Raw genomic sequence first — 15,642 nt, forward strand, 5'->3', positions numbered from 1 at the left:
CTCTGTGCCTGGGAAGCAGAAGTGTTCACATTGCTTGGCAGAATCGCTTTTGTGCAGAAAACAGTAACACTTGTTCAGAACGAAAGAAAGCACAGAGCCCCAGATTTTATGTTGTCCTGGAGAGCTTGCAGAGCACTGGGGAAAGGCAGGCAGAGAATTCCCTGCTAGCACCTTCTCTGTGCCTGGGAAGCAGAAGTGTTCACATTGCTTCGCAGAATCGCTTTTGTGCAGAAAACAGTAACACTTGTTCAAAATGAAAGAAAGCACAGAGCCCCAGATTTGTTGTTGTCCTGGAGAGCTTGCAGAGCACTGGGGAAAGGCAGGCAGAGAATTCCCTGCTAGCACCTTCTCTGTGCCTGGGAAGCAGAAGTGTTCACATTGCTTCGCAGAATCGCTTTTGTGCAGAAAACAGTAACACTTGTTCAGAACGAAAGAAAGCACAGAGCCCCAGATTTTATGTTGTCCTGGAGAGCTTGCAGAGCACTGGGGAAAGGCAGGCAGAGAATTCCCTGCTAGCACCTTCTCTGTGCCTGGGAAGCACAAGTGTTCACATTGCTTGGCAGAATCGCTTTTGTGCAGAAAACAGTAACACTTGTTCAGAACAAAAGAAAGCACAGAGCCCCAGATTTTATGTTGTCCTGGAGAGCTTGCAGAGCACTGGGGAAAGGCAGGCAGAGAATTCCCTGCTAGCACCTTCTCTGTGCCTGGGAAGCAGAAGTGTTCACATTGCTTCGCAGAATCGCTTTTGTGCAGAAAACAGTAACACTTGTTCAGAACGAAAGAAAGCACAGAGCCCCAGATTTGTTGTTGTCCTGGAGAGCTTGCAGAGCACTGGGGAAAGGCAGGCAGAGAATTCCCTGCTAGCACCTTCTCTGTGCCTGGGAAGCAGAAGTGTTCACATTGCTTGGCAGAATCGCTTTTGTGCAGAAAACAGTAACACTTGTTCAGAACGAAAGAAAGCATTGAGCCCCAGATTTTATGTTGTCCTGGAGAGCTTGCAGAGCACTGGGGAAAGGCAGGCAGAGAATTCCCTGCTAGCACCTTCTCTGTGCCTGTTCACATTGCTTGGCAGAATCGCTTTTGTGCAGAAAACAGTAACACTTGTTCAGAACGAAAGAAAGCACAGAGCCCCAGATTTTATGTTGTCCTGGAGAGCTTGCAGAGCACTGGGGAAAGGCAGGCAGAGAATTCCCTGCTAGCACCTTCTCTGTGCCTGGGAAGCAGAAGTGTTCACATTGCTTGGCAGAATCGCTTTTGTGCAGAAAACACTAACACTTGTTCAGAACGAAAGAAAGCACAGAGCCCCAGATTTTATGTTGTCCTGGAGAGCTTGCGGAGCACTGGGGAAAGGCAGGCAGAGAATTCCCTGCTAGCACCTTCTCTGTGCCTGGAAGCTGAAGTGTTCACATTGCTTGGCAGAATCGCTTTTGTGCAGAAAACAGTAACACTTGTTCAGAACGAAAGAAAGCACAGAGCCCCAGATTTTATGTTGTCCTGGAGAGCTTGCAGAGCACTGGGGAAAGGCAGGCAGAGAATTCCCTGCTAGCACCTTCTCTGTGCCTGTTCACATTGCTTGGCAGAATCGCTTTTGTGCAGAAAACAGTAACACTTGTTCAGAACGAAAGAAAGCACAGAGCCCCAGATTTTATGTTGTCCTGGAGAGCTTGCGGAGCACTGGGGAAAGGCAGGCAGAGAATTCCCTGCTAGCACCTTCTCTGTGCCTGGAAGCTGAAGTGTTCACATTGCTTGGCAGAATCGCTTTTGTGCAGAAAACAGTAACACTTGTTCAGAACGAAAGAAAGCACAGAGCCCCAGATTTTATGTTGTCCTGGAGAGCTTGCAGAGCACTGGGGAAAGGCAGGCAGAGAATTCCCTGCTAGCACCTTCTCTGTGCCTGGGAAGCAGAAGTGTTCACATTGCTTGGCAGAATCGCTTTTGTGCAGAAAACACTAACACTTGTTCAGAACGAAAGAAAGCACAGAGCCCCAGATTTGTTGTTGTCCTGGAGAGCTTGCAGAGCACTGGGGAAAGGCAGGCAGAGAATTCCCTGCTAGCACCTTCTCTGTGCCTGGGAAGCAGAACTGTTCACATTGCTTGGCAGAATCGCTTTTGTGCAGAAAACAGTAACACTTGTTCAGAACGAAAGAAAGCACAGAGCCCCAGATTTTATGTTGTCCTGGAGAGCTTGCAGAGCACTGGGGAAAGGCAGGCAGAGAATTCCCTGCTAGCACCTTCTCTGTGCCTGTTCACATTGCTTGGCAGAATCGCTTTTGTGCAGAAAACAGTAACACTTGTTCAGAACGAAAGAAAGCACAGAGCCCCAGATTTTATGTTGTCCTGGAGAGCTTGCAGAGCACTGGGGAAAGGCAGGCAGAGAATTCCCTGCTAGCACCTTCTCTGTGCCTGGGAAGCAGAAGTGTTCACATTGCTTCGCAGAATCGCTTTTGTGCAGAAAACAGTAACACTTGTTCAGAACGAAAGAAAGCACAGAGCCCCAGATTTGTTGTTGTCCTGGAGAGCTTGCAGAGCACTGGGGAAAGGCAGGCAGAGAATTCCCTGCTAGCACCTTCTCTGTGCCTGGGAAGCAGAAGTGTTCACATTGCTTGGCAGAATCGCTTTTGTGCAGAAAACAGTAACACTTGTTCAGAACGAAAGAAAGCATTGAGCCCCAGATTTTATGTTGTCCTGGAGAGCTTGCAGAGCACTGGGGAAAGGCAGGCAGAGAATTCCCTGCTAGCACCTTCTCTGTGCCTGTTCACATTGCTTGGCAGAATCGCTTTTGTGCAGAAAACAGTAACACTTGTTCAGAACGAAAGAAAGCACAGAGCCCCAGATTTTATGTTGTCCTGGAGAGCTTGCAGAGCACTGGGGAAAGGCAGGCAGAGAATTCCCTGCTAGCACCTTCTCTGTGCCTGGGAAGCAGAAGTGTTCACATTGCTTCGCAGAATCGCTTTTGTGCAGAAAACAGTAACACTTGTTCAAAATGAAAGAAAGCACAGAGCCCCAGATTTGTTGTTGTCCTGGAGAGCTTGCAGAGCACTGGGGAAAGGCAGGCAGAGAATTCCCTGCTAGCACCTTCTCTGTGCCTGGGAAGCAGAAGTGTTCACATTGCTTCGCAGAATCGCTTTTGTGCAGAAAACAGTAACACTTGTTCAGAACGAAAGAAAGCACAGAGCCCCAGATTTTATGTTGTCCTGGAGAGCTTGCAGAGCACTGGGGAAAGGCAGACAGAGAATTCCCTGCTAGCACCTTCTCTGTGCCTGGGAAGCAGAAGTGTTCACATTGCTTGGCAGAATCGCTTTTGTGCAGAAAACAGTAACACTTGTTCAGAACGAAAGAAAGCACAGAGCCCCAGATTTGTTGTTGTCCTGGAGAGCTTGCAGAGCACTGGGGAAAGGCAGGCAGAGAATTCCCTGCTAGCACCTTCTCTGTGCCTGGGAAGCAGAAGTGTTCACATTGCTTGGCAGAATCGCTTTTGTGCAGAAAACAGTAACACTTGTTCAGAACGAAAGAAAGCACAGAGCCCCAGATTTGTTGTTGTCCTGGAGAGCTTGCAGAGCACTGGGGAAAGGCAGGCAGAGAATTCCCTGCTAGCACCTTCTCTGTGCCTGGGAAGCAGAAGTGTTCACATTGCTTGGCAGAATCGCTTTTGTGCAGAAAACAGTAACACTTGTTCAGAACGAAAGAAAGCACAGAGCCCCAGATTTGTTGTTGTCCTGGAGAGCTTGCAGAGCACTGGGGAAAGGCAGGCAGAGAATTCCCTGCTAGCACCTTCTCTGTGCCTGGGAAGCAGAAGTGTTCACATTGCTTCGCAGAATCGCTTTTGTGCAGAAAACAGTAACACTTGTTCAGAACGAAAGAAAGCACAGAGCCCCAGATTTTATGTTGTCCTGGAGAGCTTGCAGAGCACTGGGGAAAGGCAGGCAGAGAATTCCCTGCTAGCACCTTCTCTGTGCCTGGGAAGCACAAGTGTTCACATTGCTTCGCAGAATCGCTTTTGTGCAGAAAACAGTAACACTTGTTCAGAACGAAAGAAAGCACAGAGCCCCAGATTTGATGTTGTCCTGGAGAGCTTGCAGAGCACTGGGGAAAGGCAGGCAGAGAATTCCCTGCTAGCACCTTCTCTGTGCCTGGGAAGCAGAAGTGTTCACATTGCTTGGCAGAATCGCTTTTGTGCAGAAAACAGTAACACTTGTTCAGAACGAAAGAAAGCACAGAGCCCCAGATTTTATGTTGTCCTGGAGAGCTTGCAGAGCACTGGGGAAAGGCAGGCAGAGAATTCCCTGCTAGCACCTTCTCTGTGCCTGGGAAGCAGAAGTGTTCACATTGCTTGGCAGAATCGCTTTTGTGCAGAAAACAGTAACACTTGTTCAGAACGAAAGAAAGCACAGAGCCCCAGATTTGTTGTTGTCCTGGAGAGCTTGCAGAGCACTGGGGAAAGGCAGGCAGAGAATTCCCTGCTAGCACCTTCTCTGTGCCTGGGAAGCAGAAGTGTTCACATTGCTTCGCAGAATCGCTTTTGTGCAGAAAACAGTAACACTTGTTCAGAACGAAAGAAAGCACAGAGCCCCAGATTTTATATTGTCCTGGAGAGCTTGCAGAGCACTGGGGAAAGGCAGGCAGAGAATTCCCTGCTAGCACCTTCTCTGTGCCTGGAAGCAGAAGTGTTCACATTGCTTCGCAGAATCGCTTTTGTGCAGAAAACAGTAACACTTGTTCAGAACGAAAGAAAGCATAGAGCCCCAGATTTTATGTTGTCCTGGAGAGCTTGCAGAGCACTGGGGAAAGGCAGGCAGAGAATTCCCTGCTAGCACCTTCTCTGTGCCTGTTCACATTGCTTGGCAGAATCGCTTTTGTGCAGAAAACAGTAACACTTGTTCAGAACGAAAGAAAGCACAGAGCCCCAGATTTTATGTTGTCCTGGAGAGCTTGCAGAGCACTGGAGAAAGTATGGCAGAGAATTCCCTGCTAGCACCTTCTCTGTGCCTGTTCACATTGCTTGGCAGAATCGCTTTTGTGCAGAAAACAGTAACACTTGTTCAGAACGAAAGAAAGCACAGAGCCCCAGATTTTATGTTGTCCTGGAGAGCTTGCAGAGCACTGGGGAAAGGCAGGCAGAGAATTCCCTGCTAGCACCTTCTCTGTGCCTGGGAAGCAGAAGTGTTCACATTGCTTGGCAGAATCGCTTTTGTGCAGAAAACAGTAAAAATTGTTCAGAACGAAAGAAAGCACAGAGCCCCAGATTTTATGTTGTCCTGGAGAGCTTGCGGAGCACTGGGGAAAGGCAGGCAGAGAATTCCCTGCTAGCACCTTCTCTGTGCCTGGGAAGCACAAGTGTTCACATTGCTTGGCAGAATCGCTTTTGTGCAGAAAACAGTAACACTTGCTCAGAACGAAAGAAAGCACAGAGACCCAGATTTTATGTTGTCCTGGAGAGCTTGCAGAGCACTGGGGAAAGGCAGGCAGAGAATTCCCTGCTAGCACCTTCTCTGTGCCTGGGAAGCAGAAGTGTTCACATTGCTTGGCAGAATCGCTTTTGTGCAGAAAACAGTAAAAATTGTTCAGAACGAAAGAAAGCACAGAGCCCCAGATTTTATGTTGTCCTGGAGAGCTTGCGGAGCACTGGGGAAAGGCAGGCAGAGAATTCCCTGCTAGCACCTTCTCTGTGCCTGGGAAGCACAAGTGTTCACATTGCTTCGCAGAATCGCTTTTGTGCAGAAAACAGTAACACTTGTTCAGAACGAAAGAAAGCACAGAGACCCAGATTTTATGTTGTCCTAGAGAGCTTGCAGAGCACTGGGGAAAGGCAGGCAGAGAATTCCCTGCTAGCACCTTCTCTGTGCCTGGGAAGCAGAAGTGTTCACATTGCTTGGCAGAATCGCTTTTGTGCAGAAAACAGTAACACTTGTTCAGAACGAAAGAAAGCACAGAGCCCCAGATTTTATGTGGTCCTGGAGAGCTTGCAGAGCACTGGGGAAAGGCAGGCAGAGAATTCCCTGCTAGCACCTTCTCTGTGCCTGGGAAGCAGAAGTGTTCACATTGCTTCGCAGAATCGCTTTTGTGCAGAAAACAGTAACACTTGTTCAGAACGAAAGAAAGCACAGAGCCCCAGATTTGTTGTTGTCCTGGAGAGCTTGCAGAGCACTGGGGAAAGGCAGGCAGAGAATTCCCTGCTAGCACCTTCTCTGTGCCTGGGAAGCAGAAGTGTTCACATTGCTTGGCAGAATCGCTTTTGTGCAGAAAACAGTAACACTTGTTCAGAACGAAAGAAAGCACAGAGCCCCAGATTTTATGTTGTCCTGGAGAGCTTGCAGAGCACTGGGGAAAGGCAGGCAGAGAATTCCCTGCTAGCACCTTCTCTGTGCCTGGGAAGCACAAGTGTTCACATTGCTTCGCAGAATCGCTTTTGTGCAGAAAACAGTAACACTTGTTCAGAACGAAAGAAAGCACAGAGCCCCAGATTTTATGTTGTCCTGGAGAGCTTGCAGAGCACTGGGGAAAGGCAGGCAGAGAATTCCCTGCTAGCACCTTCTCTGTGCCTGGGAAGCACAAGTGTTCACATTGCTTCGCAGAATCGCTTTTGTGCAGAAAACAGTAACACTTGTTCAAAATGAAAGAAAGCACAGAGCCCCAGATTTGTTGTTGTCCTGGAGAGCTTGCAGAGCACTGGGGAAAGGCAGGCAGAGAATTCCCTGCTAGCACCTTCTCTGTGCCTGTTCACATTGCTTGGCAGAATCGCTTTTGTGCAGAAAACAGTAACACTTGTTCAGAACGAAAGAAAGCACAGAGCCCCAGATTTGTTGTTGTCCTGGAGAGCTTGCAGAGCACTGGGGAAAGGCAGGCAGAGAATTCCCTGCTAGCACCTTCTCTGTGCCTGGGAAGCAGAAGTGTTCACATTGCTTCGCAGAATCGCTTTTGTGCAGAAAACAGTAACACTTGTTCAGAACGAAAGAAAGCACAGAGCCCCAGATTTTATGTTGTCCTGGAGAGCTTGCAGAGCACTGGGGAAAGGCAGGCAGAGAATTCCCTGCTAGCACCTTCTCTGTGCCTGGGAAGCAGAAGTGTTCACATTGCTTCGCAGAATCGCTTTTGTGCAGAAAACAGTAACACTTGTTCAGAACGAAAGAAAGCACAGAGCCCCAGATTTGTTGTTGTCCTGGAGAGCTTGCAGAGCACTGGGGAAAGGCAGGCAGAGAATTCCCTGCTAGCACCTTCTCTGTGCCTGGGAAGCAGAAGTGTTCACATTGCTTGGCAGAATCGCTTTTGTGCAGAAAACAGTAACACTTGTTCAGAACGAAAGAAAGCACAGAGCCCCAGATTTGTTGTTGTCCTGGAGAGCTTGCAGAGCACTGGGGAAAGGCAGGCAGAGAATTCCCTGCTAGCACCTTCTCTGTGCCTGGGAAGCAGAAGTGTTCACATTGCTTCGCAGAATCGCTTTTGTGCAGAAAACAGTAACACTTGTTCAGAACGAAAGAAAGCACAGAGCCCCAGATTTTATATTGTCCTGGAGAGCTTGCAGAGCACTGGGGAAAGGCAGGCAGAGAATTCCCTGCTAGCACCTTCTCTGTGCCTGTTCACATTGCTTGGCAGAATCGCTTTTGTGCAGAAAACAGTAACACTTGTTCAGAACGAAAGAAAGCACAGAGCCCCAGATTTGTTGTTGTCCTGGAGAGCTTGCAGAGCACTGGGGAAAGGCAGGCAGAGAATTCCCTGCTAGCACCTTCTCTGTGCCTGGAAGCTGAAGTGTTCACATTGCTTGGCAGAATCGCTTTTGTGCAGAAAACAGTAACACTTGTTCAGAACGAAAGAAAGCATAGAGCCCCAGATTTTATGTTGTCCTGGAGAGCTTGCAGAGCACTGGGGAAAGGCAGGCAGAGAATTCCCTGCTAGCACCTTCTCTGTGCCTGTTCACATTGCTTGGCAGAATCGCTTTTGTGCAGAAAACAGTAACACTTGTTCAGAACGAAAGAAAGCACAGAGCCCCAGATTTTATGTTGTCCTGGAGAGCTTGCAGAGCACTGGGGAAAGGCAGGCAGAGAATTCCCTGCTAGCACCTTCTCTGTGCCTGGAAGCTGAAGTGTTCACATTGCTTGGCAGAATCGCTTTTGTGCAGAAAACAGTAACACTTGTTCAGAACGAAAGAAAGCATTGAGCCCCAGATTTTATGTTGTCCTGGAGAGCTTGCAGAGCACTGGGGAAAGGCAGGCAGAGAATTCCCTGCTAGCACCTTCTCTGTGCCTGTTCACATTGCTTGGCAGAATCGCTTTTGTGCAGAAAACAGTAACACTGGTTCAGAACGAAAGAAAGCACAGAGCCCCAGATTTTATGTTGTCCTGGAGAGCTTGCAGAGCACTGGGGAAAGGCAGGCAGAGAATTCCCTGCTAGCACCTTCTCTGTGCCTGGGAAGCAGAAGTGTTCACATTGCTTGGCAGAATCGCTTTTGTGCAGAAAACACTAACACTTGTTCAGAACGAAAGAAAGCACAGAGCCCCAGATTTTATGTTGTCCTGGAGAGCTTGCGGAGCACTGGGGAAAGGCAGGCAGAGAATTCCCTGCTAGCACCTTCTCTGTGCCTGGAAGCTGAAGTGTTCACATTGCTTGGCAGAATCGCTTTTGTGCAGAAAACAGTAACACTTGTTCAGAACGAAAGAAAGCACAGAGCCCCAGATTTTATGTTGTCCTGGAGAGCTTGCAGAGCACTGGGGAAAGGCAGGCAGAGAATTCCCTGCTAGCACCTTCTCTGTGCCTGTTCACATTGCTTGGCAGAATCGCTTTTGTGCAGAAAACAGTAACACTTGTTCAGAACGAAAGAAAGCACAGAGCCCCAGATTTTATGTTGTCCTGGAGAGCTTGCGGAGCACTGGGGAAAGGCAGGCAGAGAATTCCCTGCTAGCACCTTCTCTGTGCCTGGAAGCTGAAGTGTTCACATTGCTTGGCAGAATCGCTTTTGTGCAGAAAACAGTAACACTTCTTCAGAACGAAAGAAAGCACAGAGCCCCAGATTTTATGTTGTCCTGGAGAGCTTGCAGAGCACTGGGGAAAGGCAGGCAGAGAATTCCCTGCTAGCACCTTCTCTGTGCCTGGGAAGCAGAAGTGTTCACATTGCTTGGCAGAATCGCTTTTGTGCAGAAAACACTAACACTTGTTCAGAACGAAAGAAAGCACAGAGCCCCAGATTTTATGTTGTCCTGGAGAGCTTGCAGAGCACTGGGGAAAGGCAGGCAGAGAATTCCCTGCTAGCACCTTCTCTGTGCCTGGGAAGCAGAACTGTTCACATTGCTTGGCAGAATCGCTTTTGTGCAGAAAACAGTAACACTTGTTCAGAACGAAAGAAAGCACAGAGCCCCAGATTTGTTGTTGTCCTGGAGAGCTTGCAGAGCACTGGGGAAAGGCAGGCAGAGAATTCCCTGCTAACACCTTCTCTGTGCCTGTTCACATTGCTTGGCAGAATCGCTTTTGTGCAGAAAACAGTAACACTTGTTCAGAACGAAAGAAAGCACAGAGCCCCAGATTTGTTGTTGTCCTGGAGAGCTTGCAGAGCACTGGGGAAAGGCAGGCAGAGAATTCCCTGCTAGCACCTTCTCTGTGCCTGGGAAGCAGAAGTGTTCACATTGCTTCGCAGAATCGCTTTTGTGCAGAAAACAGTAACACTTGTTCAGAACGAAAGAAAGCACAGAGCCCCAGATTTGTTGTTGTCCTGGAGAGCTTGCAGACCACTGGGGAAAGGCAGGCAGAGAATTCCCTGCTAGCACCTTCTCTGTGCCTGGGAAGCAGAAGTGTTCACATTGCTTCGCAGAATCGCTTTTGTGCAGAAAACAGTAACACTTGTTCAGAACGAAAGAAAGCACAGAGCCCCAGATTTGTTGTTGTCCTGGAGAGCTTGCAGAGCACTGGGGAAAGGCAGGCAGAGAATTCCCTGCTAGCACCTTCTCTGTGCCTGGGAAGCAGAAGTGTTCACATTGCTTCGCAGAATCGCTTTTGTGCAGAAAACAGTAACACTTGTTCAAAATGAAAGAAAGCACAGAGCCCCAGATTTGTTGTTGTCCTGGAGAGCTTGCAGAGCACTGGGGAAAGGCAGGCAGAGAATTCCCTGCTAGCACCTTCTCTGTGCCTGGGAAGCAGAAGTGTTCACATTGCTTCGCAGAATCGCTTTTGTGCAGAAAACAGTAACACTTGTTCAGAACGAAAGAAAGCACAGAGCCCCAGATTTTATGTTGTCCTGGAGAGCTTGCAGAGCACTGGGGAAAGGCAGACAGAGAATTCCCTGCTAGCACCTTCTCTGTGCCTGGGAAGCAGAAGTGTTCACATTGCTTGGCAGAATCGCTTTTGTGCAGAAAACAGTAACACTTGTTCAGAACGAAAGAAAGCACAGAGCCCCAGATTTGTTGTTGTCCTGGAGAGCTTGCAGAGCACTGGGGAAAGGCAGGCAGAGAATTCCCTGCTAGCACCTTCTCTGTGCCTGGGAAGCAGAAGTGTTCACATTGCTTGGCAGAATCGCTTTTGTGCAGAAAACACTAACACTTGTTCAGAACGAAAGAAAGCACAGAGCCCCAGATTTGTTGTTGTCCTGGAGAGCTTGCAGAGCACTGGGGAAAGGCAGGCAGAGAATTCCCTGCTAGCACCTTCTCTGTGCCTGGGAAGCAGAAGTGTTCACATTGCTTGGCAGAATCGCTTTTGTGCAGAAAACAGTAACACTTGTTCAGAACGAAAGAAAGCACAGAGCCCCAGATTTTATGTTGTCCTGGAGAGCTTGCAGAGCACTGGGGAAAGGCAGGCAGAGAATTCCCTGCTAGCACCTTCTCTGTGCCTGTTCACATTGCTTGGCAGAATCGCTTTTGTGCAGAAAACAGTAACACTTGTTCAGAACGAAAGAAAGCACAGAGCCCCAGATTTGTTGTTGTCCTGGAGAGCTTGCAGAGCACTGGGGAAAGGCAGGCAGAGAATTCCCTGCTAGCACCTTCTCTGTGCCTGGGAAGCAGAAGTGTTCACATTGCTTCGCAGAATCGCTTTTGTGCAGAAAACAGTAACACTTGTTCAGAACGAAAGAAAGCACAGAGCCCCAGATTTGTTGTTGTCCTGGAGAGCTTGCAGAGCACTGGGGAAAGGCAGGCAGAGAATTCCCTGCTAGCACCTTCTCTGTGCCTGGGAAGCAGAAGTGTTCACATTGCTTCGCAGAATCGCTTTTGTGCAGAAAACAGTAACACTTGTTCAGAACGAAAGAAAGCACAGAGCCCCAGATTTTATGTTGTCCTGGAGAGCTTGCAGAGCACTGGGGAAAGGCAGGCAGAGAATTCCCTGCTAGCACCTTCTCTGTGCCTGGGAAGCAGAAGTGTTCACATTGCTTCGCAGAATCGCTTTTGTGCAGAAAACAGTAACACTTGTTCAAAATGAAAGAAAGCACAGAGCCCCAGATTTGTTGTTGTCCTGGAGAGCTTGCGGAGCACTGGGGAAAGGCAGGCAGAGAATTCCCTGCTAGCACCTTCTCTGTGCCTGGGAAGCAGAAGTGTTCACATTGCTTCGCAGAATCGCTTTTGTGCAGAAAACAGTAACACTGGTTCAGAACGAAAGAAAGCACAGAGCCCCAGATTTTATGTTGTCCTGGAGAGCTTGCAGAGCACTGGGGAAAGGCAGGCAGAGAATTCCCTGCTAGCACCTTCTCTGTGCCTGGGAAGCAGAAGTGTTCACATTGCTTGGCAGAATCGCTTTTGTGCAGAAAACAGTAACACTTGTTCAGAACGAAAGAAAGCACAGAGCCCCAGATTTTATGTTGTCCTGGAGAGCTTGCAGAGCACTGGGGAAAGGCAGGCAGAGAATTCCCTGCTAGCACCTTCTCTGTGCCTGGGAAGCAGAAGTGTTCACATTGCTTCGCAGAATCGCTTTTGTGCAGAAAACAGTAACACTTGTTCAAAATGAAAGAAAGCACAGAGCCCCAGATTTGTTGTTGTCCTGGAGAGCTTGCAGAGCACTGGGGAAAGGCAGGCAGAGAATTCCCTGCTAGCACCTTCTCTGTGCCTGGGAAGCAGAAGTGTTCACATTGCTTCGCAGAATCGCTTTTGTGCAGAAAACAGTAACACTTGTTCAGAACGAAAGAAAGCACAGAGCCCCAGATTTTATGTTGTCCTGGAGAGCTTGCAGAGCACTGGGGAAAGGCAGGCAGAGAATTCCCTGCTAGCACCTTCTCTGTGCCTGGGAAGCAGAAGTGTTCACATTGCTTGGCAGAATCGCTTTTGTGCAGAAAACAGTAACACTTGTTCAGAACAAAAGAAAGCACAGAGCCCCAGATTTTATGTTGTCCTGGAGAGCTTGCAGAGCACTGGGGAAAGGCAGGCAGAGAATTCCCTGCTAGCACCTTCTCTGTGCCTGGGAAGCAGAAGTGTTCACATTGCTTCGCAGAATCGCTTTTGTGCAGAAAACAGTAACACTTGTTCAGAACGAAAGAAAGCACAGAGCCCCAGATTTGTTGTTGTCCTGGAGAGCTTGCAGAGCACTGGGGAAAGGCAGGCAGAGAATTCCCTGCTAGCACCTTCTCTGTGCCTGGGAAGCAGAAGTGTTCACATTGCTTGGCAGAATCGCTTTTGTGCAGAAAACAGTAACACTTGTTCAGAACGAAAGAAAGCATTGAGCCCCAGATTTTATGTTGTCCTGGAGAGCTTGCAGAGCACTGGGGAAAGGCAGGCAGAGAATTCCCTGCTAGCACCTTCTCTGTGCCTGTTCACATTGCTTGGCAGAATCGCTTTTGTGCAGAAAACAGTAACACTTGTTCAGAACGAAAGAAAGCACAGAGCCCCAGATTTTATGTTGTCCTGGAGAGCTTGCAGAGCACTGGGGAAAGGCAGGCAGAGAATTCCCTGCTAGCACCTTCTCTGTGCCTGGGAAGCAGAAGTGTTCACATTGCTTGGCAGAATCGCTTTTGTGCAGAAAACACTAACACTTGTTCAGAACGAAAGAAAGCACAGAGCCCCAGATTTTATGTTGTCCTGGAGAGCTTGCGGAGCACTGGGGAAAGGCAGGCAGAGAATTCCCTGCTAGCACCTTCTCTGTGCCTGGAAGCTGAAGTGTTCACATTGCTTGGCAGAATCGCTTTTGTGCAGAAAACAGTAACACTTGTTCAGAACGAAAGAAAGCACAGAGCCCCAGATTTTATGTTGTCCTGGAGAGCTTGCAGAGCACTGGGGAAAGGCAGGCAGAGAATTCCCTGCTAGCACCTTCTCTGTGCCTGTTCACATTGCTTGGCAGAATCGCTTTTGTGCAGAAAACAGTAACACTTGTTCAGAACGAAAGAAAGCACAGAGCCCCAGATTTTATGTTGTCCTGGAGAGCTTGCGGAGCACTGGGGAAAGGCAGGCAGAGAATTCCCTGCTAGCACCTTCTCTGTGCCTGGAAGCTGAAGTGTTCACATTGCTTGGCAGAATCGCTTTTGTGCAGAAAACAGTAACACTTGTTCAGAACGAAAGAAAGCACAGAGCCCCAGATTTTATGTTGTCCTGGAGAGCTTGCAGAGCACTGGGGAAAGGCAGGCAGAGAATTCCCTGCTAGCACCTTCTCTGTGCCTGGGAAGCAGAAGTGTTCACATTGCTTGGCAGAATCGCTTTTGTGCAGAAAACACTAACACTTGTTCAGAACGAAAGAAAGCACAGAGCCCCAGATTTGTTGTTGTCCTGGAGAGCTTGCAGAGCACTGGGGAAAGGCAGGCAGAGAATTCCCTGCTAGCACCTTCTCTGTGCCTGGGAAGCAGAACTGTTCACATTGCTTGGCAGAATCGCTTTTGTGCAGAAAACAGTAACACTTGTTCAGAACGAAAGAAAGCACAGAGCCCCAGATTTTATGTTGTCCTGGAGAGCTTGCAGAGCACTGGGGAAAGGCAGGCAGAGAATTCCCTGCTAGCACCTTCTCTGTGCCTGTTCACATTGCTTGGCAGAATCGCTTTTGTGCAGAAAACAGTAACACTTGTTCAGAACGAAAGAAAGCACAGAGCCCCAGATTTTATGTTGTCCTGGAGAGCTTGCAGAGCACTGGGGAAAGGCAGGCAGAGAATTCCCTGCTAGCACCTTCTCTGTGCCTGGGAAGCAGAAGTGTTCACATTGCTTCGCAGAATCGCTTTTGTGCAGAAAACAGTAACACTTGTTCAGAACGAAAGAAAGCACAGAGCCCCAGATTTGTTGTTGTCCTGGAGAGCTTGCAGAGCACTGGGGAAAGGCAGGCAGAGAATTCCCTGCTAGCACCTTCTCTGTGCCTGGGAAGCAGAAGTGTTCACATTGCTTGGCAGAATCGCTTTTGTGCAGAAAACAGTAACACTTGTTCAGAACGAAAGAAAGCATTGAGCCCCAGATTTTATGTTGTCCTGGAGAGCTTGCAGAGCACTGGGGAAAGGCAGGCAGAGAATTCCCTGCTAGCACCTTCTCTGTGCCTGTTCACATTGCTTGGCAGAATCGCTTTTGTGCAGAAAACAGTAACACTTGTTCAGAACGAAAGAAAGCACAGAGCCCCAGATTTTATGTTGTCCTGGAGAGCTTGCAGAGCACTGGGGAAAGGCAGGCAGAGAATTCCCTGCTAGCACCTTCTCTGTGCCTGGGAAGCAGAAGTGTTCACATTGCTTGGCAGAATCGCTTTTGTGCAGAAAACACTAACACTTGTTCAGAACGAAAGAAAGCACAGAGCCCCAGATTTTATGTTGTCCTGGAGAGCTTGCGGAGCACTGGGGAAAGGCAGGCAGAGAATTCCCTGCTAGCACCTTCTCTGTGCCTGGAAGCTGAAGTGTTCACATTGCTTGGCAGAATCGCTTTTGTGCAGAAAACAGTAACACTTGTTCAGAACGAAAGAAAGCACAGAGCCCCAGATTTTATGTTGTCCTGGAGAGCTTGCAGAGCACTGGGGAAAGGCAGGCAGAGAATTCCCTGCTAGCACCTTCTCTGTGCCTGTTCACATTGCTTGGCAGAATCGCTTTTGTGCAGAAAACAGTAACACTTGTTCAGAACGAAAGAAAGCACAGAGCCCCAGATTTTATGTTGTCCTGGAGAGCTTGCGGAGCACTGGGGAAAGGCAGGCAGAGAATTCCCTGCTAGCACCTTCTCTGTGCCTGGAAGCTGAAGTGTTCACATTGCTTGGCAGAATCGCTTTTGTGCAGAAAACAGTAACACTTGTTCAGAACGAAAGAAAGCACAGAGCCCCAGATTTTATGTTGTCCTGGAGAGCTTGCAGAGCACTGGGGAAAGGCAGGCAGAGAATTCCCTGCTAGCACCTTCTCTGTGCCTGGGAAGCAGAAGTGTTCACATTGCTTGGCAGAATCGCTTTTGTGCAGAAAACACTAACACTTGTTCAGAACGAAAGAAAGCACAGAGCCCCAGATTTGTTGTTGTCCTGGAGAGCTTGCAGAGCACTGGGGAAAGGCAGGCAGAGAATTCCCTGCTAGCACCTTCTCTGTGCCTGGGAAGCAGAACTGTTCACATTGCTTGGCAGAATCGCTTTTGTGCAGAAAACAGTAACACTTGTTCAGAACGAAAGAAAGCACAGAGCCCCAGATTTTATGTTGTCCTGGAGAGCTTGCGGAGCACTGGGGAAAGGCAGGCAGAGAATTCCCTGCTAGCACCTTCTCTGTGCCTGGAAGCTGAAGTGTTCACATTGCTTGGCAGAATCGCTTTTGTG

Source organism: Strix uralensis, chromosome 29 (genome assembly GCF_047716275.1).
Source record: "Strix uralensis isolate ZFMK-TIS-50842 chromosome 29, bStrUra1, whole genome shotgun sequence".
NCBI lineage: Eukaryota > Metazoa > Chordata > Aves > Strigiformes > Strigidae > Strix > Strix uralensis.